Genomic DNA, 21,930 nt, shown 5'->3' with positions numbered 1-21,930 from the left:
ATAAAAGCAGTAAAATCCCTGTGCAGCCTTCACTAGTAGTGAAGAAATTTCAAGGGTCAATAAATAGCACATTTTGTTTTCTTCCAATTCTCACCCGAACATCAAATGTCATATTCCAAATTTCAGATGTGGTGGTTACTGAGAAGGGAGAGATTCATCTGAGTCTTCTACTTTTTAATTACTTTGAAAAATTGATAAAAATAAATGTGATTTTTTTCACAATCCAATAATTTGATTTTCTGATCTCTTTCATCTAAACTTTTTTCCTCTCTAGAATGTCTATTCCAGTGTACTTTATAACAGTTATACTAGTTCTGATGTACTAATTTCAACTGACTATTTAATAACCTGACCTTTCTTTAGACTAACACACCCTAAGCACAAATCCTAATTTCTCAAGGGCTTAGAGTATACACTAGCTTCATAAGTAGAAACTCACCAAATAATATTTAAGGGTTTCACAACATTCAGACACCATCCAAAGAGGATACCATGTACCCTAATAAAGATTAGCCCCCTCAGAAAGCCTGAGCCAGGCGCTCCCTCCTGCTCCTTCTCCAGAACACCGATCTCTGTATTTTGATCTTTCTTAAGCTTTCCCATTTTGTCTGTGGGGGAAACACTTAATAGCCCAACTCCATCTCTTGACTGGTAACTTACCAATGACCAAATAGAGAAATATAACTTAAGAAATGAAAGGGATATGAGAAGGATCTATGACCTCTATAGTTCTTCTAAGTCTTCTAAACAAACACTCTCAAACCCTCCACACTTTGCAGATAAAGTGACACGCAGAGAGCAAGCACTGAGTGACCTACCTAAGGGCAGAGATTCAACTAATGCAAAAATAGGACTGGGGTTCAGGCCATCAGATTCCCAGCCCTTTACTTCCTCTAATAAGACGTTTCTCTCTGTGTTCACTGAATCATCTTAATGAGACCCAATGCATGTGCTTATGTATTTGTAACTTCCCGGCCCTACCGCACAAAGAATCCGGTTTTCCAGTAAGAGAACCATCTATAGTATTCAAAGAATTTAATAATAATTATGGCACAGGTAGGGACCATTCAGAATGGAATCAGATCTAGTCGTAAAGGATACCAGCTGTCAACAATGGATGTTTGGTAGTGGTATTTACCAGACAAGTATCAGGGCTGACTTCATACAATACTGAGAACCCTGTATAAGCCCCTTATTTCTGCTGATTTGGTGATCCAAAATGGGGATCTACTATTTGCTCCCTTGTGCCAGGACTGCATGAATTTTTGGAAGTATGAAATCTCTGAGATTAAGTACTTACAATGAAGATAGATTTGAGGATTTTTTTTCCCCCACATGTTAAATGATAAAACACTTATCTCAAGTTTTAGATAATGACTATTTGACATTGAGATTTGAAGTGTCTTGACATTTCTACAATAGAACAGTTGAGAAGACATAAAATACTGCCTCCAAATATTTGTTCACTAGGCATTATTTACCAAGAAAAATAATAACTCCATTGTCACTATTGATTTATTACCAATACTAAGCATCTCAGGGTAACTGTAGGAATTAAAAGTAACTATAATTACTTTTAATGAAATGACAGATCTTGACTTTCTTTATACAGTATTCTAAAAAATTGAAATCCTTGGCCAAGCTTTTGTACCTTTATTTTGAATGGATTCCTTTTGCAAAGGTAAGCCATGTAAGTTCATGACTGGCAGCTCAAATTTTGTTCTTTTGGGCTTGTTTTCCTAGGAAACCCTTGGGAAATTGATTTGAAACACTGAATGGGAATTCAGTGAATAGACACTAAAAATTTATGATGGACAAATAAGATGTGACCTAGCCCAGAGAACAAAATGAAAGGTTCATACAGTAGGGTCAGTAGCTCTGACTTCAATTTCAGCTCAGTGGTAACCTTCTAATACCTTCTTCCATTGAATGACAGGATAAGAAGCCAAAAGCAGAAAATCAGCCCGCATCTCCCGGACAGAAAGCCAGAAGTTTCCAAAGAAGCCCTGGGAGTGATTCAAAAAGAGCAACATAATTCTCATAGGCATCTGTCGATTTGATTGTTTATGGCTAGCTTGGTCCTTTTTTTAAGGCAGCAACAGGGGAAAACAGAAACTTGATACTTCTTTAAACAGAGATATTCATCAGAGAATAGAAAAGATTGAAGTGAGTTCACTTAAGGGACATTTCAACAGATGTAGTCAATACAACATCATTTATTAGATTCTTCCAGGTATTGTCTATCTGACATGATGGCCTGTGGTATATGAATATTAAAAGTTTTATTCACAAACCTCTTAAAAGTGCCTGCCTTTCAACAGCAGAAATTTTCTTGGGTAAATCAGGTTCTTTTGATTTCTTTGGAGAAAATAGTGATTTAATTTTCAAATTGTGTTTATTTTATTCAGCAGACTACTGACATTAATATTTTAAAAGAGATAACATTGTTTTGGAATTGCTTCAGTGATATAATCTACATTTCTCTTTGTTTATAGTAGAGAAAGTTAAAAGTAAAATACAAATAAGATATTGAATTTTACAGGAGAATGAACAACTTGCCTCTTTCTGTTCTTTTTTCTCGTATACTCTTATTTGCTGTTTGTATGTTAGAAGCAACTGGAAGCCGCACTGTATTTAGTTATATCACACACACTGGGAGCACTTTTATTAGCAACTAATATGATTGAATAATAATCAGTAACAATAGCTAACGTTTGTTGGAAAAGTACTATGTGTGAGGTGCCCTATTAAAGCATTCCACAAGAAATAACTTAACCGTTTATCACAATCCTAAGATAGAGGTCTTCCCCCCCCACACACGTTTTAGTTTAAATTCCAGTTAGCATACAATGTAATATTAGTTTCAGGTGTCGAACTTAGTGATTCATCACTTATATACAACACCTAGTCCTCATTACAAGTGTCCTCTTTAATCCTTAATCCTCATTACCCATTTAACCCATCCCCCCACCCACCTCCCCTTCAGCAACCCTCAGTTAAAGATATAGATCTTATATCAGGTGCAGCCAGGAAAATTAAAATTTAGAGGTTAAATGATTTGCCCAAAATTTCAGGCATCAAAAGTAGCAGGGTTGGAGTATGAATCTATGTTAGCTTGATTCCTGAGCATATCCTCTCTATTCTACATTTCCTCTGGTTTTATGTTTGTAAAACTATAATAATTGCTACTGTATTCAAGAAGTTACAAATTAAAGCTATTTAATTCAGTATGACTAAAATTCTGACATTTCCTCCCTTAGTATTAGCGCTTTTTATATCATCTGCTATTACTTGCTAATAGGAAACAAACACAGGTGAAAGATGAAGGATGGGATCATTATAATGCCTTCATTGACAACAAAACTGTTAGAATATGGGTTTTGCTTTCTAATATCTGGGTTAGAAATTCAAATGATGATTGATCAGTAGTTGGAAACATACATACATATGGCATTCCTCTAATTTGAATGTATTTTTTTTTTTTTTAGGCCTGCTTGTAGAACCACTTTGTGGTCATGTTATTTTTTTTTATATACTTTTCATGTATAAACACTTTAATTACACTATTTAACACTTTTAATTTACAGAGTTCACTTTATCCTCTTTCAACTGAGCCCCAGAATACACAGTGGGACATGTCTGTCCCAATTACAGTTACTTTGACAATTCTGATTTCCTTAGTTCCAAAAATGTGCAGGAATTACTTCTGAAATATTTCAAGGTGTACCATTTTGAGGATGGTCTATTTATATGGCAAACTTCAGGAAGAAAAACTGTCAGTGCCTGAAAGTTTTACTTTATTTCTATGAGTCTACAGGACATCTATAGGGAAACTACTTCCAGTTTATCATTTGCACCCATTGTTGCATTTTAAATGTGTTGCAATTTAGATGCCTCCTAATTTCAGTACAAGTACACTTAGAAGTACTTGACTGGCAATTTCTATTGCCATGTTCATTATCCCCACATTTAGATTAATGTCACATCCTAATATGCTTATAAGTAATTCAGTAGTTTTATGGGTACATTACTGCATCCTACAAAATGGGCTTACACTATAAGATCTTTTTTCTGTCTCATTACTGATAAATGTTCATTGATTTTCTTCATCATCTTTTGAGTATGTTTAAATTTACCAAAAAAGTGGATCCCATCAATATCCCTGACCACGTACTGATGTTTACAGATGTTCCATGGTAATAATGTTTCTAGGGGATGATAGTTTAATGCTTCACCGTTGGAAGATAATGAGTTTAAACATCATTTGGAAGCTCAATGATCTCTTTATTTGGAGACTGATTCAGAGTATGCTGAAGATCCTAGTTCATTTTGATTTCATGCCAAAAACTTTCTGAGAGTGGTAAATGCAGCACAGAATTCAGGAAATAAATGGAAAATATGTCTAATTTTTGTGACTTTAAACTTGAAGGTGAAGGGAGAACAGATTTTAATTCCTTTAATTCCCTAAGCTTTATAGAAAAAAAGAGGATTTATCCCCTGAGTTAGTGCACTGATCCTAAATCAATTATAATGAGTGTCTTTGAACAATCCAGGGAAGGAAAAACATTGTATTCATCATTTCTGTTCACTAACATGGAACATAGGATCTGGTCCACAGTAGGAAATAAGTATACATTTGTGGAATGAATCAGTTAATATATTAAATTGATTTTAATTTATGATTTTATTTATGATTACAATCAGTTTATAAAGTATAAACCACTCTTTAAATCAAAATCTGATGGTTTTAAAGGCTGAATAATACTACAATTAGAAAACCAAAGAATTGGTTGTGTGTTCCTACCTAACACCATACTGGACACACCCTATATGTAAATATTAAATGTAGGAATACATTAGTGAAGTTGTCAAAGCAAATGTAACTCCAGTGTTTATCACACTATTTGGTCACAATATCACATATTTATTGTTCAAATGACTGTCTTATCAAGGAATAACCATAGCTTCACTTCTGAGTCCTGAAATATATTCACTTATTACATATGAATACTAGCTCTTTTTAGTTTTTCAGTTCTCTGTGAAACATTGTTCTTTGGTGGCATTTTTTTGAAATATGAAATATTTAATCATGTAAAATCTGGTTTGATTTTTTGAAGCTCTATCATCATTTGAGATTTCAGAGTTTTCTTGAAAAGAAAACTTAAGCCTGATAGCAGCCTAAAAAAGAAATAGTTCTTTTTTAGAACAATAGAATAACACTCTACTAGATATTATTCACTTTGATCTATTCATTATTTTAAAAGAAAAGAATGCATATTAGCCCAGATCCTAAAGCTTACCACTATTTGTATGACATTTTTTTTCCACAAGATAAAATGATAGGTATTTATTCATGGGAAATACAGAAAAACATAAAGAGAAAAATAAGTTCATGTGACATTTCTGAATCAAATCAAAGTTTTTGTGTTTCTCTAAGCTAATTCAAATGTATTTTCCCTGCTTTTGGGAAATTGTGAAGGTTTCATAAACCCTACTAAGACTTTAGGGAGATAATTATCTATACTTTTTTTTCATTCACCAGGAGTAATTATAAATATTCTTCATACAAGGGGATGAGTTGAATAGAATGTATCTATCTAATGTTATAGAGAGAATATTTCTACATGGTATGACTTCTATACTAGAAGTAATTTAAGGCAATTGCTACCTCCTCATATTAGAATAATGGAAAGAAATTACATATATTCACTGTGTTGAAATTTGTAGGAAAAACTGTTCTTGCAACCCTATCATAATTTTTTTTTATACTTAAAATCTTTGATTTCAAAAGCAAAGGAAAACTTCATATTCATTAGGATAGCTATTATTTAAAAAAAAAAAAGGAAGAAAGAAGGAAGGAAGAAAGGAAGAAAAGAAATGAAAACCAAGAAACTAACAAGTGTTGGTGAGGATGTGGAGAAATGGGAGCCCTCATGCGTTCTACAAGTAAGTTCAAAGCTCATATATTTTGAAATATTTTTCAAGGTGAAAAACAATTCTAAGACAAAAATGCACTTGATATTTCTAGGTTGTATTTTTACTGTGATATGATCTATCAATAAAAAATATTAAACCAAATGAGAGCTTCATTTGTTGTTAATTTATGCCAGTTTCAAATGTGTTTAGAACATATAAAAATCACTGATTTTTTTTTCTCTCTTGGGGTAAACACATCTAAGCTAGTGAGAGGCCCATTCACATTTCCTGTCAGACAAAAGTATGTAGAAAGATGTAGATAGGAGATATGTGATACCTTTTCTAATAACTAAAACATACATATATATATATACACACACACACATATTTAGAGAGAGAGAGGAGGGGCAGAGGAAGAGGGAGAGAGAGAATCTTAAGCAGGCACCATGCTCAGTACAGAGTCTGACAAGGGGCTTGATCTTAGGATCCTGAGATCATGACCTGAGCCAAAATCAAGAGTTGGATGCTTAACTGACTGAGCCATCTGGGTGCCCCCACTAAAATATGTTTTAAAATATCAAGTTTGGTAATGAAAGTAAAATGACAATGAGTTAACAAAATGCCTACATCTTATTACCATCTCTGTGCATCAGATGAGTACATGTTTTTACGGAACATAAAAATGAAAGTTGTAAGAATATGTACCTATCTAATGATTTGTATAGTTAAAGAATTTACAACTAACAAAGACCTTTGTGATGTGAGTCCTGATAGGAAAGAGCTAGATGAGCTAAAGCCAATGTTAATGATAAGGTTTTAAAGTTAAAACGTGGCAAATCAAAATTAAACTCTACTACAGAGAGAAGAAAATTAAACTCTCAAGAGATGGTGAGGAGGAGGACAGGAGTAGACTAGCTGGGTGCTCACTTAGAGAAAAGGCACTTGTACAGATACCTTTATGCAATATTTGGACAATATCCAAGATCAGCAAATACCTCAGCTACTTTCTTGGCTTACACACGGCTCCACACCTCACATAAATATGCACCAGAATGCCCAATTTCCTCAGATTTTTCAGGTGAGAAAAAGTACCCTATAGATTAACATGTAGATTTCTACTGGGAGCTCAGGCATGAAAAAGAATGGTGATAAATACTTTAATTTGGTCCTTATTTACTTTATTTTTAAAAGATTTTATTGATTTATTTGGCAGAGAGAGAGCATAAGCAGGGGGAGTGGCAGGCAGAGGGAGATGGAGAAGCAGACTCCCTGCTGAGCAGGGAGCCCAATTCAGGGCTTGATCCCAGGACCCATGATCCCCGGGATCAGGACCTGAGCTGAAGGCAGACGTTTAGCTGACAGAGCCACCCAGGCGCCCTGGTCCTTATTTACTTTAGAACAGTTTGTTAATTACCAGTTATAATCAGTGTTTCCTAATCACTTCGCAGCTGAAAACAAGGGCTCATGTTGAATGATTTAACAGACCATTAATGTAGGATTTACACTCCAAATATCCTTTTCCTAACACTGAAATATGTATCTAAAGAAATAAGGTCAAGGTAATGAAACTGTTTGAAAATAACATATCTTGGGGCACCTGGGTGGCTCAGTTGGTTAAGTGTCTGACTCTTGATTTTAGCTGAAGTCATGATCTCAGGATCCTGAGATGGAGGCCTATGTAAGGCTCTGCATTGAGTGTGGAGTATGCTTAAGATTCTCTCTCTCCATCTCCCTCTGCCCCCACCCATGCCCCCCACCCCCACTTGTGTCTCTGTCTCTCTATAAAAAAATTAAATAAAAATTTAAAAAAAATGAATAACAGCCTGGAGACCTAAATTTTGTCTGGTCCCAGGAATTCAGCTAGATAGCTATCAAACCATTCTGAACACTTACGAACTCAACAGGAGATCGAAGAAAAGAATAGCAGCAACTCTCTGAACAGAAAAGCGACCACTTTCTGGAAGGTAGGACGTGCGGAGAAGTGAATCTGAGGCGATATTCGAGAGGATAGACAGCAGAGGAGGGGGCCTCCATTGGCCGCTTCTGGCAAGTGATAAAGCCACGGAGCACAAAACCAGAACTTTTAGAAGTCGGCTCCACTGAGGGACGTCGCTCCAGTGCCTAAGCAGGGGGTGGAACCCTTGTGGGACACTGTGGTGTCAGGACCTTTGGGGTCACAGAAAGACCGGGGCTGCCTGAGTGTGGCAGAGCTCCCAGGTATCGGAGCGGGGAAGCCAGATGCAGAGACAGAACTGAGGAGTGGGCACTCAGCTTCAGGTTGCAATAAACTGTGATCTGGGGCACAGTCGGGCCACTGCTCCTCCAGCAGGGACCCAACAAGCAGCAGATCCAGGGAGACTCACCTTCCTCCCCCGGGAGGAGCTGCGTGGGAGTGCACTGCAGGGATCTGCTGGGTTTGGAGACTCCACATGGGGTCGTGGGCCAGAGATATAAATGCTCGGTCACAGGCCAGGTGAGCACAGATTGCGGCCAGAGACCGGGGAGATGGGAGTGATTGACTGTTTTTCTCTGGGGGCTCACTGAGGAGCTGGGCCCTGGGTTCTTGGTTCCTCCAGTGCGGAGATTGGGAGGCCGCCATTTTCACTCTCGTCCTCCAAAGCTGTACGGAAAGTTTGCAGGGAACAAAAGCTCCTGAGAGCAAACCCAAGCAGATTACTTAGCCTGGACCGGCAAGGGCAGGGCAATTCCGCCTCCGGCAAAGACATTTGGGAACCACGGCAACAGACCCCTCCTCCAGAAGATCAGCAAGAACAACCAGCCAAGACCGAGTTTACCGATCAGTGAGAACGGCAGAACGCCAGCACTAGGGGAATACTGCACATGGATTTAATGGCTTTTTTACCATGATTCTTTAGTCTTTCAAAGTTAATTTTTTTAATTTTCTTTTTCTTCTTTTTCTATTTTTTTTGAATTTTTCTTTTTCCCTTTTTCAGCCATCTTATCAATCCCTTTTTTAAAAATCTTTTTTATTTTTCATTTTTAGAGTCATATTCTACCCCTTCATTGTAGTTAACCTTACTTTTGGTATATATATATATATATATAGTTGTTCTCTCCTTAAAATTTTGGGATACAGTTTCTTCTAACAGACCAAAATATACCCTAAATCTCTAGTGTATGGTTTTGTTCTGGTCTCCTGTCTGATCACATTCTCTCCTTTTTTTTTTTCTTTTAATTTCTCTTCTTTCTTTTTTCAACCAACTTCTTATCAATTCCTTTTATAAAATCTTTTATAATTTTCATCTTTACAGTCATATTCCATCCCTTCATGTATTTACCCTTATTTTTGTTCATATATAAGTTTTTCTTTCTTTAAAATTTTGGGAGGCAGTTTCTTCTAACAGGCCAAAATACACACAAAATCTAGTTGATTTATTCACCAGCCTGATCATATTTGGTCATATTCTTGTTTTTTTTTTCTTCTTTTTTCTTTCTTTCCTTTTCTTTTCACCCAGTCTCAGGTCTCTTCTTATTTGTTTAGTATATATTTTTTCTGGGGTCGTTGTTACCCTGTTAGCATTTTGTTCTCTCATTCATCTATTCTCCTCTGGACAAAATGACTAGACAGAAAACTCACCTCAACAAAAAGAACAAGAGGCAGTACCAACTGCCAGGGACCTAATCAATATGGACAATAGTAACATGTCAGAACTAGAGTTCAGAATGATGATTATAAAGATACTAGCTGGGGTTGAAAAAAGCATGGAAAATACTAGAAAAACCCTTTCTGGAGAAATAAAAGAACTAAAATCTAACCAAGTCGAAATCAAAAAGGCTATTAATGAGGTGCAATCAAAAATGGAGGTTCTAACTGCTAAGATAAATGAGGCAGATGAGCGAATTAGTGATGTAGAAGACCAAATGATGGAGAATAAAAAAGCTGAGAAAAAGATAAACAACTACTGGATCAAGAGGGCAGAATTCAAGAGATAAGTGATACTATAAGACGAAACAATATTAGAATAATTGGGATCCTAGAAGAAGAAGAGAAAGGGGGGCAGAGGTATATTGGAGCAAATTATAGCAGAGAACTTCCCTAATTTGGGGAAGTAAACAGGCACCAATATCCAGGAGGCACAGAGAACCCCCCTCAAAATCAATAAAAATAGGTCAACACCCTGACATCTAATAGTAAAACTTACAAGTATCAGAGACAAAGAGAAAATCTGAAAGCAGCTCGGGAGAAGAGGTCTGTAACCTACAATGGTAGAAACATTAAATTGGCAACAGACCTATCCACAGAGACCTGGCAGGCCAGAAAGGACTGGCATGCTATATTTAGAGCACTAAATGAGAAAAATATGCAGCCAAGAATACTATATCCAGCTAGGCTGTCATTGAAAATAGAAGGAGAGAGAAAAAGGTTCCAGGTCAAACAAAAACTAAAGGAATTTGCAAACATGAAACCAGCCCTACAGGAAATCTTGAAAGGTGTCCTCTAAGCAAATAGAGAGCCTAAAAGTAACATAGACCAGAAAAGAACACAGACAATATATAGTAACAGTCACCTTACACGCAATATAATGGCACTAAATTCATATCTTTCAATAGTTACCCTGAATGTAAATGGGCTAAATGCCCCAATCAAAAGACACAGGGTATCGGATTGGATAAAAAAAAAAAAAAAAGACCCATCAATATGCCTTCTGCAAGAGACTCATTTTAGACCCAAAGACACCTCTAGATTGAAAGTGAGGGGGTGGAAAACAATTTACCATGCTAATGGACACCAAAAGAAAGCTGAGGTGGCAATCCTTATATCAGACAAATTAGATTTTAAACCAAAGACTGTAATAAGAGATGAGGAAGGAGAGTATATCACACTTAAAGGGTCTATCCAACAAGAAGATCTAACAACTGTAAATATCTATGCCCCTAACATGGTTAATAACAAAACCAAAGAAACACATTGACAACAATACAATAATAGTAGGGGACTTTAACACCCCCCTCACTGAAATGGACAGATCATCTAAGCAAAAGATCAACAAGGAAATAGGGGCTTTAAATGACACACTGGACCAAATGGACTTCACAGATATATTCAGAACATTCCATCCTAAAGGAACAGAATACATATTCTTCTCAAGTGCCCATGGAGCATTCTCCAGAATAGATCACATCGTAGGTCACAAATCAGGTCTCAACCAGTACCAAAAGACTGGGATCATTCCCTGCCTATTTTCAGACCACAATGCTTTGAAACTAGAACTCAAGCACAAGAGGAAAGTTGGAAAGAACTCAAATACATGGAGGCTGAAGAGCCTCCTACTAAAGAATGAATGGGTGAACCAGGAAATTAAAGAAGAATTTAAAAAATTCATGGAAACCAATGAAAATGAAAACACAACTGTTCAAAATCTTTGGGATGCAGCAAAGGCGATCCTAAGAGGAAAGTATACAGCAATACAAGCCTTTCTCAAGAAACAAGAAAGGTCTCAAATACACAACCTAACCCTACACCTAAAGGAGCTGGAGAAAGAACAGCAAATAAAGCCTAAACCCAGCAGGAGAAGAGAAATAATAAAGATCAGAGCAGAAATCAACGAAATAGAAACCAAAAGAACAGTAGAACAGATCAAAGAAACTAGGAACTGGTTCTTTGAAAGAATTAACAAGATTGATAAACCCCTGGCCAGACTTATCAAAAAGAAAAGAGAAATGACCCAAATCAACAAAATCATGAATGAAAGAGGAGAGATCACAACCAACACCAAAGAAATACAAACAATTATAAGAACATATAATGAGCAACTATATGCCAGCAAATTAGATAACCGGGAAGAAATGGATGCATTCCTAGAGATGTATCAACTACCAAAACTGGACCAGGAAGAAATAGAAAACCTGAACAGACCTATAACCACTAAGGAAATTGAAGCAGTCATCAAAAATCTCCCAACAAACAAAGCCCAGGGCCAGATGGCTTCCCAGGGGAATTCTACCAAACATTTAAAGAAGAATTAATACCTATTCTTCTGAAACTGTGCCAAAAAAACAGAAATGGAAGGAAAACTTCCAAACTCATTTTATGAGGCTAGCATTACCTTGATCTCAAAATCAGACAAAGACCCCATCAAAAAGGAGAATTACAGACCATTATCCCTGATGAACATGAACGCAAAAATTCTCACCGAAATACTAGCCAATAGGATCCAACAGTACATTATAAGGATTATTCACCACAACCAAGTGGGATTTATTCTTGGGCTGCAAGGTTGGTTTAACATCTGCAAATCAATCAATGGGATGCAATACATTAATAAAAGAAAGAACAACAGCCATATGATCCTCTCAATAGATGCAGAAAAAGCATTTGACAAAGTACAGCATCCTTTCTTGATTAAAACTCTTCAGAGTGTAGGGATAGGGGCTACATACCTCATTATCATAAAAGCCATCTATGAAAAACCCACATCGAATATCATTCTCAATGGGGAAAAACTGAGAGCTTTTCCCCTAAGGTCAGGAATATAACAGGGATGTCCACTATCACCACTGCTATTCAACATAGTACTAGAAGTCCTATGGGGACACAGCAATCAGACAACAAAAAGAAATCAAAGGCACCCAAATCAGCAAAGAAGAAGTCAAACTCTCTTTGCAGATGATATGATAGTTTATGTCGAAAACCCCAAAGACTCCACCCCAAAACTGCTAGAACTCACAGGAATTCAGTCAAGTGGCAGGATATAAAATCAATGCACAGAAATCAGTTGCATTTCTATACACCAACAACAAGACAGAAGAAAGAGAAATTAAGGAGTCGATCTCATTTACAATTGCACCCAAAACCGTAAGATACCTAGGAATAAATCTAACCAAAGAGGCAAAGAATCTGTACTCAGTAAACTATAAAATACTCATGAAAGAAATTGAGGAAGACACAAAGAAATGGAAAAACGTTCCATGCTCATGGATTGGAAGAACAAATATTGTGAAGATGTCAATGCTACCTAGAGCAATCTACACATCTAATGTAATTGCTATCAAAATACCATCAAGTTTTTTCAAAGAAATGGACAAATAATCCTAAAATTTCTATGGAACCAGTAAAGACCCTGAATAGCCAGAGGAATGTTGAAAAAGCAAAGCAAAGCTGGTGCCATCACAATTCCGGACTTCAAGCTCTATTACTAAGCCCATAATCATCAAGACAGTATGGTACTGGCACATAAACAGACACATAGATCAATGGAACAGAATAGAGAGCCCAGAAATGGACCCTCAACTCTATGGTCAACTAATCTTCGACAAAGCAGGAAAGAATGTCCAGTGGAAATAAGACAGTCTCTTCAACAAATGGTGTTGGGAAAATTGGACAGCCACATGCATAAGAATGAAACTGGACCATTTCCTTATACCACACACAAAAATAGACTCAAAATGGATAAAAGACCTAAATGTGAGACAGGAGTCCATCCAAATCCTAGAGGAGAACACAGGCAGCAACCTCTTCGACCTCAGCCACAGCAACTTCTTCCTAGAAACATCGCCAAAGGCAAGGGAAGCAAGGGCAAAAATGAACTATTGGGACTTCATCAAGATAAAAAGCTTTTGCACAGCAAAGGAAACAGTCAACAAAACCAAAAGCAACTAACAGAATGGGAGAAGATATTTGCAAATGACATATCAGATAAAGGGCTAGTATCCAAAATCTACAAAGAACTTATCAAACTCAACACCCAAAGAACAAATAATCCAATCAAGAAATGGGCAGAAGACATGAACAGACATTTTTCCAAAGAAGACATCCAAATGGCCAACAGACACATGAAAAAGTGTTCAACATCGCTCAGCATCAGGGAAATCCAAATCAAAACCTCAATGAGATACCACCTCACACCAGTCAGAACGGCTGAAGTTAACAAGTCAGGTAACGACAGATGTTGGTGAGGATGCGGAGAAAGGGGAACCCTCCTACACTGTTGGTGGGAATGCAAGCTGGTGCAGCCACTCTGGAAAACAGTATGGAGGTTCCTCAAAAAGTTAAAAATAGAGCTACCCTACGACCCAGCAATTGCACTACTGGGTATTTACCCCAAAGATACAAACGTAGTGATCTGAAGGGGTACGTGCACCCCGGTGTTTATATCAGCAATGTCCACAATAGCCAAACTATGGAAAGAGCCAAGATGTCCATCGACAGATGAATGGATAAAGAAGATGTGGTGTATATATATATATACTAGAGAGTGTGACCTAACTGCTTCTCTGCCCACCTTTCCCATAATCCTCCCTATCTCCAACTCCCTGCCTTGCCTTGTATATATGTATATACATATATATATATATATATATATATATATATATATATACACACACACACACACACACACACACAATGGAATATTATGCAGCCATCAAAAAACACAACATCTTGCCATTTGCAATACGTGCATGGAACTAGAAGGTATTATGCTAAGTGAAATAAGTCAATCAAAGACATGTATTACATGATCTCACTGATATGAGGAATTCTTAATCTCAGGAAACAAACTGAGGGTTGCTGGAGTGGTGGGGTGTGAGAGGGATGGGGTGGCTGGGTGATAGACACTGGGAAGGGTATGTGCTATGGTGAGCGCTGTGAATTGTGTAAGACTGTTGAATCACAGACCTGTACCTCTGAAACAAATAATACATTATGTTAAAAAAAAAAAAAAAAGAAGAAGAAGAAGAAGAAGATAGTAGGAAGGGAAAAATGAAGGGGGGGAAATCAGAGGGGGAGACAAACCATGAGAGACTATGGACTCTGAGCAACAAACGGGGTTCTAGAGGGGAGGGGGGTGGGGGCATGGGTTAGCCTGCTGATGGGTATTAAGGAGGGCACATATTGAATGGAGCACTGGGTGTTATATGCAAACAATGAATCATGGAACACTACATCAAAGACTAATGATGTAATGTATGGTGATCAACATAATAAAATAAAATTTAAAAATAAATGAATAACAAATCTTGATCATTGTCCAGAGATCTGCATCCATAAAGAAGGCCATACTCAGCAGTTAAAAAACATATTTTCCTTCACAAGTGAATTAAGAGGAGAATAGGATGTTTAGCAACACATATAATTAAGAGCAATAAAATGTGGGACATTACATCTAGGAGTAAAAATCAAACGTACTGAGCTAAGTTGATCTAAGCAGCCTTACCCAAAATGATTAACAAGGAAGACAAGCATTGAATCTTGCAGAACTATGTTCTGGCTTGAGTGATTTCTAAATGTATACACCTAAGGCAAGGCAGGGAGTTGGAGATAGGGAGGATTATGGGAAAGGTGGGCAGAGAAGCAGTTAGGTCACACTCTCTAGCGGTGCAGTAGTGGTGGGTGCTCTGTTGAGCAGCATGCCTAAGAGTTAGTGGGCTCCATTGCAATTCCTCTGAAATCCTAAGGAAGTGATCGATCATTCTTTATGCGTCACTTCTGGGTACAAAGATCATGCTCTGGTGAGCATGTCCATTTGTCATTAAGGTTGACCCTGTACAGAGGGACAAGGGCAGCTCCATTCCCACTATGTCACACATTTGCCTAGAAGCTGCACATTTCTTACACTTTTCCTTAAAAATTTCACCTTTCCCATCAAAAACTTTCAAGTAAATATGTGATGTTACTCTAATGGATAAAGTCAATATACTCTATTCTGATTCTAGTTTCATTATTTAGGTTCAAACTAGTCCAGAGGGTTGCCAAAAGAGGTACTGAAATATGTTAAAGTGTATTTTGCTTGCTTGTTTTCTGGGGGGACTTCAGTTGTCTTTTTTCCCTCAGGTTGAGTGACTAATTTCACGAGAAAATCAGCCCATTCACGGAGACAATCCTTTCCATGAAAATGAGTAATCCACTTCCATATAATGACAAGCCACATTAATTCCCTGTGACTTAGGTCCTTCTGCAAAAATTGAAGAAAATGATGCTTTTTGCATATTTCTCAGAGGTACTCCAGGTAGTAATGAGATAGTGTCTTTAGAGCACTAGGAATTCCCTGAGGAGATGTACAATACAAACTCAAATTACCACTCCATTATGATTTATCTTTGCTTTATATAAACTGTTTACTGTTAGCAGCGTTTTCCTTGTAGAAACCTTTTATATTGCTGAAGTGCATTAGCCATGATGTTTATTTCTACTCCTTGCTTGTAAAGGGTCTGAGGCTACAAAACAGAACTCTCAACTGCATTACGAACAACTGTTTTCTTCCAGGACTGATGTGTCCTTCTTTAAATGACTTCTATACAGCAAGCAGCTTAGAAAATGTGAGCTAGAGCTCCCAAGGGACAAGTGAAATGCAACCCAGGGTAACAGGAAAGCTAATTTCCAATCTCATGAAGGGATTGGAAGATGGGCACAGCTAACATTGCAAAACATACAGAGACAAAGAGACTCTCTCAGCCCTGGCCTTATGTTCAAGTAGCCAAGGTCCTTTTTTGTACCCTCTCTCCAAGTCAGCCCTCCAGAAGCTACCATTCTCCTAGTCATTTGGGATCCATCACCAAGAGTCAAAATTACTGTCTCTCACTTTCAGGGCCCAGGATAAATTCTTCTCCATCTTTTTTTTTCCCCCTCTTCTCATGTCTCAGGGCTGCCATCTTAAAAGTTTATTTACCTCACCTTTCCTAGAGTATTCCAGCGGCCACCAGCTACCACCAGGCTGATTTTCCTGAATCTGAACTCTTTTCTACTTTCAACTCATCTAGTAAACTTGTGTCTGACTCCTGCCTCAATCTCAGGATCCTCTATCATTTAAGTTCAAGCAGGAGTTTCAAACACGGGGGTGATGGCCAAAAGATTGCACTTCCAAGTCTTGGCTGTTCTTAATAGCTGCAGAATTCTTGAGAAACTTGCTTCTCTAATTCTCAGCTCTCCCTCTCTCCAGGGGGTGGTTGTTAGGAATAAGAGAAAATGTAGGCAAAGGGTGGAGCATGGTGTCTATCACTCCATCTGTAACAAGTGGTAGTTGCTGCTGTTGTATAATCTGGCTTCATTCTAGCCATGAAATCATGTCATTTAACAGTGTACAACAACATAATAATAGTAAGAGTAGCTAACATTTGTTGACAACCTCCTAGGAGTTGGGTTCTAGTGGAAGTGCTTTATATATGTCAATCCATTAATTCTCAAAATATCTTAAAATAGAAATGATAGTTGGGACGCCTGGGTGGCTCAGTCGGTTAAGCGTCTGCCTTCAGCTCAGGTCATGATCCCAGGGTTCTGGGATCGGGTCCCGCATCGGGCTCCCTGCTCCGCGGGGAGCCTGCTTCTCCCTCTGCCTCTGCCTCTCTCTCTCTCTCTATCTCTCATGAATAAATAAATAAAATCTTTAAAAAAAAAAAAAGAAATGATAGTTACTTCCATTTTACTGATGTTGGAAGTGTGGCACAGAAGGATCACATAATATTTAGGTTACACCTGTAAGTCAGGGAGCTGGGATTCCAATCTAGTAAATCTGGTCCTACTACACTGGTTCCCTAATCCAATCTCTTTGTCATTCCCACCCTTGAACCTGGGGGTTGCTATTTCTCTTTCTTTAAATTTCTTCCCTTTCAACCTCTAGATTCCCAAGTCTTATGCATTTTTCAAGTCCCATTTCAAGTTCCCCCCTTTTCTAGAAACTCCTGCCAGTTCTCACTGCATTTATTTTTTTCTAAACTTTAATAATCCTGTGTTACATAATATGGTGTTTAATTACACACTGCATATTATTTTTAAAAATTTTCTCACGCATGTTATTTTTTTCTCTTAGTACCTTCTATTACCTCCCTAGTAGCCTAGACACGACTCCTTTATCCTTCCTATGCACAGTACAGTACTGAATCCATTTCAATACATTCTCAATGAATACATAGTGATTGTGACATATCATAATTTTAGGCATAATATCACCTTGCCTATATAGGGCTGTATTTTGCATTTTATATATGCTATCTCATTTGAAATTGCATGTAATTATTCACATACAAAATTCCTCAATAAGTATTTGATGGAGTCTTAGCTTCACCTTCACATTATTAGGCTTGAATGGAAAGCAAGTTGAGTATCTCTCTGGAGCCCCTATACAAATCCAAGCTCACACAGTTCCTGAGTCTTCCTCGGAAGAATGAGGAGCTGTGACAGATAAAAACAACTTTTCTGAAGTCTGAGAATACCAAGCTTGATCTACAGAATGCTTAGATAGGTCCGTTTTTTATTTAAGACATTTTGAGAACTTATAATTTTCTAAGAAGACAATTTCCTTAAGAGTCATACATAAGTAGAGCTCTTACCACCAGACAATTTCCTCTGACATTTTCTTTAAAATTTCCCATCTTTCCCCCATCATCAGATGACTCCTCCTTGCAGCTTTTGGTGTTGTGCTGGGTGCTTCCTTCCCTCTCCTCTGTGATTACAGCCTCTAACATGGCCAGGCAGTTATGAAGTCCACCCTTTCATCAACATTTGTCCGTGTGAGGCATAATTGGTCTTTTCATCTTATTAGTGATGATGAGCTGCCTATGCAGGCTGGCAATATTTTATTACTTCTCAGTAATATCTGCCCTCTAAAATTGAAATAATTTAATGTTTGGACCACTTTGGCAGCCTTTCTGATTTTCAAATAAATTGTGCTAAATATAAATCCGTGTTTACTGAGAGACCTCCCACAGTGTTGAAGACATTTTGATTATCTTTTAAATTAGAACAAAGCAGACTTAGATATTGGGCTTTTTAATCTAATTCTCTATAAAAAGTGGTGCATAAAGTCAATTTCAATTCTATGTTCCCTCAAATCAAAGATCTTCACAGATAGGTGAACTTGCCTTTATCCTTTCTAAGGAGGGCAGACATGATTCCAAACCCACACCACTTCTGGCTTCTGGACTGAGTTTGTAATGGCCCAAAGAAGGGGAACTTCATAAAATGTGTTCTTATGCTTCTATATAGAAAATATAAATGAGTCAGATTAAAAGTATTTGATGTAACAGTTCTTCAAAACTATAGGCTATATCTGAGTTTTATACTTGAGCTCATAAAAGGATGTCATAAAACTTAGTCCCTCAGTTCTGAAAATACAGGAAACTGTCATAACAGAATTTCCTTCATTTTTTTCTCTACTAATAAAACACCCTATTTCCTAAGGGAAAAGACAAACATTTATGAATGCTTCTGTGCCAAGCAGTGAGCCATACATTTTTCACAGATATTACATAATTTTACCTTAGATACTTTTGGAGAAATTTTAAGCCTGTTCCATGGATTAGTGAAATAGGTGACTACTTTCCCTGGGACATCACTGGAATCACAATTTTTAATATCAGTTTTCTTTAAAGAAACTGAATATATTATATTCAAAAATATATGCATTTTAACTGTGACAACATCAGGTTTACTCAGTTGTTGTAGTTGTTGAACTAGGTCAGGGAAGCTCAGAAAGGGTCCTGTCTTCTCTCTGTCCCATTCCACCCACTCTGTAGGTGAAGATCTCCACCCCCACTCCCCACCTGGGATGAAAATCAGCTCAGGTTTCTGAGTTTTCCTGTCACTCTGGGGAAATAAATTAATATTCCTTTTGGTTTTAGTTTTAAAAAAAGAGAGAAAGAAGGAATCCACTTCTTTGTTATTAAAAATGTTCAATGTTTAAAGGTTTGTTTTTTTCCCTCTTCCCAGCTTGGGCCAGTCCCAGTCTGTAAACCTGTAGGTGAAGATGCTTCTTCTCTGCAACTCATTTCACCTCCTTCCTCCCTCACCGTGCTATTTCTGACTCTTAAGATCAGACCTGGTAAAGAGAAGATTCATGAAGAACAGAAAAGCCTGACATAGCTGGGACAGTTGTAAGCTGCATCCGAGCATTCTCCATGGTGGTTGTTGAGTCTATTTCATTCTTGGATGTATTTGTGATTTTCTCAAAAATACTTTCTCTAAGTCATTTTCTGTGTTACAATTCCCCAGCTGCTTTGTTCCATCTGGACTGCCGGCTCCTCTCCTGAAGCACTTGTGTTTGGGTCATCCTCCTGGGCATGTCCCTTCAGAATGGCAGGTGGGCCACAGCTTTCTAACATGAGTCCCTCAGGCTGCCCCCAGGATAAAGGGCCCCTCAGCTGCCTTTCCAAGGAAATGCAATCCCACTCTCTTTACTCTATGGGCAGGTACACCATTCCAGTTAATCTTTTGCTTTTTTACTTTTCTTGATGACAATCAGATACCAATGCCACTAGAACTGATTTCATAACATTTCAAGATATAAGGTACCTAGTATGGTTTATTAAAGGCATGAAGTGTGATCGAGGTTATATTTCTCCGTACTTCATTAATATATCAAAAGATCAGAAATGTGAATTCTAAGATGCCTATGTTCTATTGAGTGCAAAGAAAATTTCCAGTGTCCAGTCCATCGTACCTGCTCTTCAAATTGCCAACGCTTACTGTAAGCCCTTGGTCATAATTGCCGAAGATGTTGATGGAGAAGCTCTGAGCATACTCATTTTGAAAAGGCTAAAAGTTGGTCTTCAAGTTGTAGCAGTCAAAGCTCCAGGTTCTGGTGACAATAGAACCAGATTAAAGACATGACTATTGCTACTGGTGGTGCAGTGTTTGGAGAAGGAGGACTGACTCTAAATCTTGAAGATGTTCAGCCTCAAGACTTAAGGAAAAGTTGGAGAGGTCATTGTGACCAAAGACGATGCCATGCTCTTAAAAGGAAAAGGTGACAAGGGTCAAATTGAAAACCATATTCAAGAAATCACTGAGCAGTTAGGTATCACAATTAGTGAATATGAAAAGGAAACGTTGAATGAACATCTGGCAAAACTCTCAGGTGAAGTAGCTGTGCTGAAGGTTAGTGGGGCAGGTGACTGGAAGTGAATGAAAAGAAACGCAGAGTTGGAGATGCCCTCAGAGCTACATGAGCTGCTGTTGAAAAAGGCATTGCTCTGGGAGGGGGTTGAGCCCTGCTTCGATGCATTTCAGCCTTGGATGCAATGACTCCAGCTAATGAAGATTACAAAAATTGGTATAGAAATTATTAAAAGAACACTCAAAATTCCTGTAGTGACCATTGCCAAGAATGCATGTGTTGAAGGATCACTGATAGTTGAAAAAAACTATGCCATGGTCCTCAGAATTTGGTTATGGCACTATGCTTGGAGATTTTGTGGATATGGTGGAAGAAGGAATTAGCGATCCAAGTAAGGTGGTAGGAACTGCTTTAGTGGGTGCTGCTGGAGTGGCCTCTCTGTTAACTACAGAAGAAGTGGTAGTCACTGGAATTCCTAAAGAAGAGAAGGACCCTGGCTCGGATGTGATGGGTAGAATGGGAGGTGGTATAGGAGGTAGCAGGTTCTGATTTCTAGAATAGTGTTTTACCATGATTAATGAACTGTGAGATGAAAGTTGAAACAGAGCTTCTCAACAATAAGTTCAGAGAAGCCAGGGGAAGGAAATGACTAAAAAGGCTGGCTGATGTTTAAGAAAATCAGTACAACCCTGGGGCGCCTGGGTGGCTCAGTCTGTTGAGCGTCCAACTCTTGGTTTCAGTTCAGGTCATGATTTTGGGGTCATGGGATCAAGCCTCATGTCAGGCTCCACTCTCCGTGCGGAACCTGATAGAGATTCTCTTTCTCCCTCTCCATCTGCCCCTCCCCCTCGCTCATGTACACCCCCCCCCCAAAAAATAAATAAATCTAAAAAAAAAAACCAAAAAGAAAATCACTACTCTGCCACCAACCTGCTATGTAACCACGAGGAAGTTAAACTCTCCATGCCTGCCATCCTAATCTGTGAAAGGGGATACTAATAAGTACTAATGTTTAACCTCACCAAATCATATGGGGGGGTTAATAAATATAACTGTCTTAGCACAGTTCCTAGCATATACTAAGTACTAAAAAAGTATTAGCCATCACTTACATAAGAGTCTGGCACCTACTCTATTATTCTCTGCCTTGGAGACCTCAAGCCCAACTGGAAAGAAAAGATATGTTTCTGATCTCTTTCTGAGAGATACTGTTACATTCGTTTTC

The 21,930-nt window shown here is 38.0% G+C and overlaps 1 pseudogene; it reads left to right on the top strand.

Moving 5' to 3' along the window:
• Positions 1-21,254, top strand: part of LOC118021269 — a 54,613-nt pseudogene extending 33,359 nt beyond the window's left edge.
• The last annotated feature ends 676 nt before the right edge of the window (positions 21,255-21,930 follow it).

The sequence above is a fragment of the Mirounga leonina genome, unplaced genomic scaffold (assembly GCF_011800145.1).
Source record: "Mirounga leonina isolate KUSES-001 unplaced genomic scaffold, KU_Mleo_1.0 Mir_174, whole genome shotgun sequence".
Classification (NCBI taxonomy): domain Eukaryota; kingdom Metazoa; phylum Chordata; class Mammalia; order Carnivora; family Phocidae; genus Mirounga; species Mirounga leonina.
The sequence above is the reverse complement of the archived record's forward strand: the minus strand, read 5'-3'. Positions and strand labels throughout refer to the sequence as shown.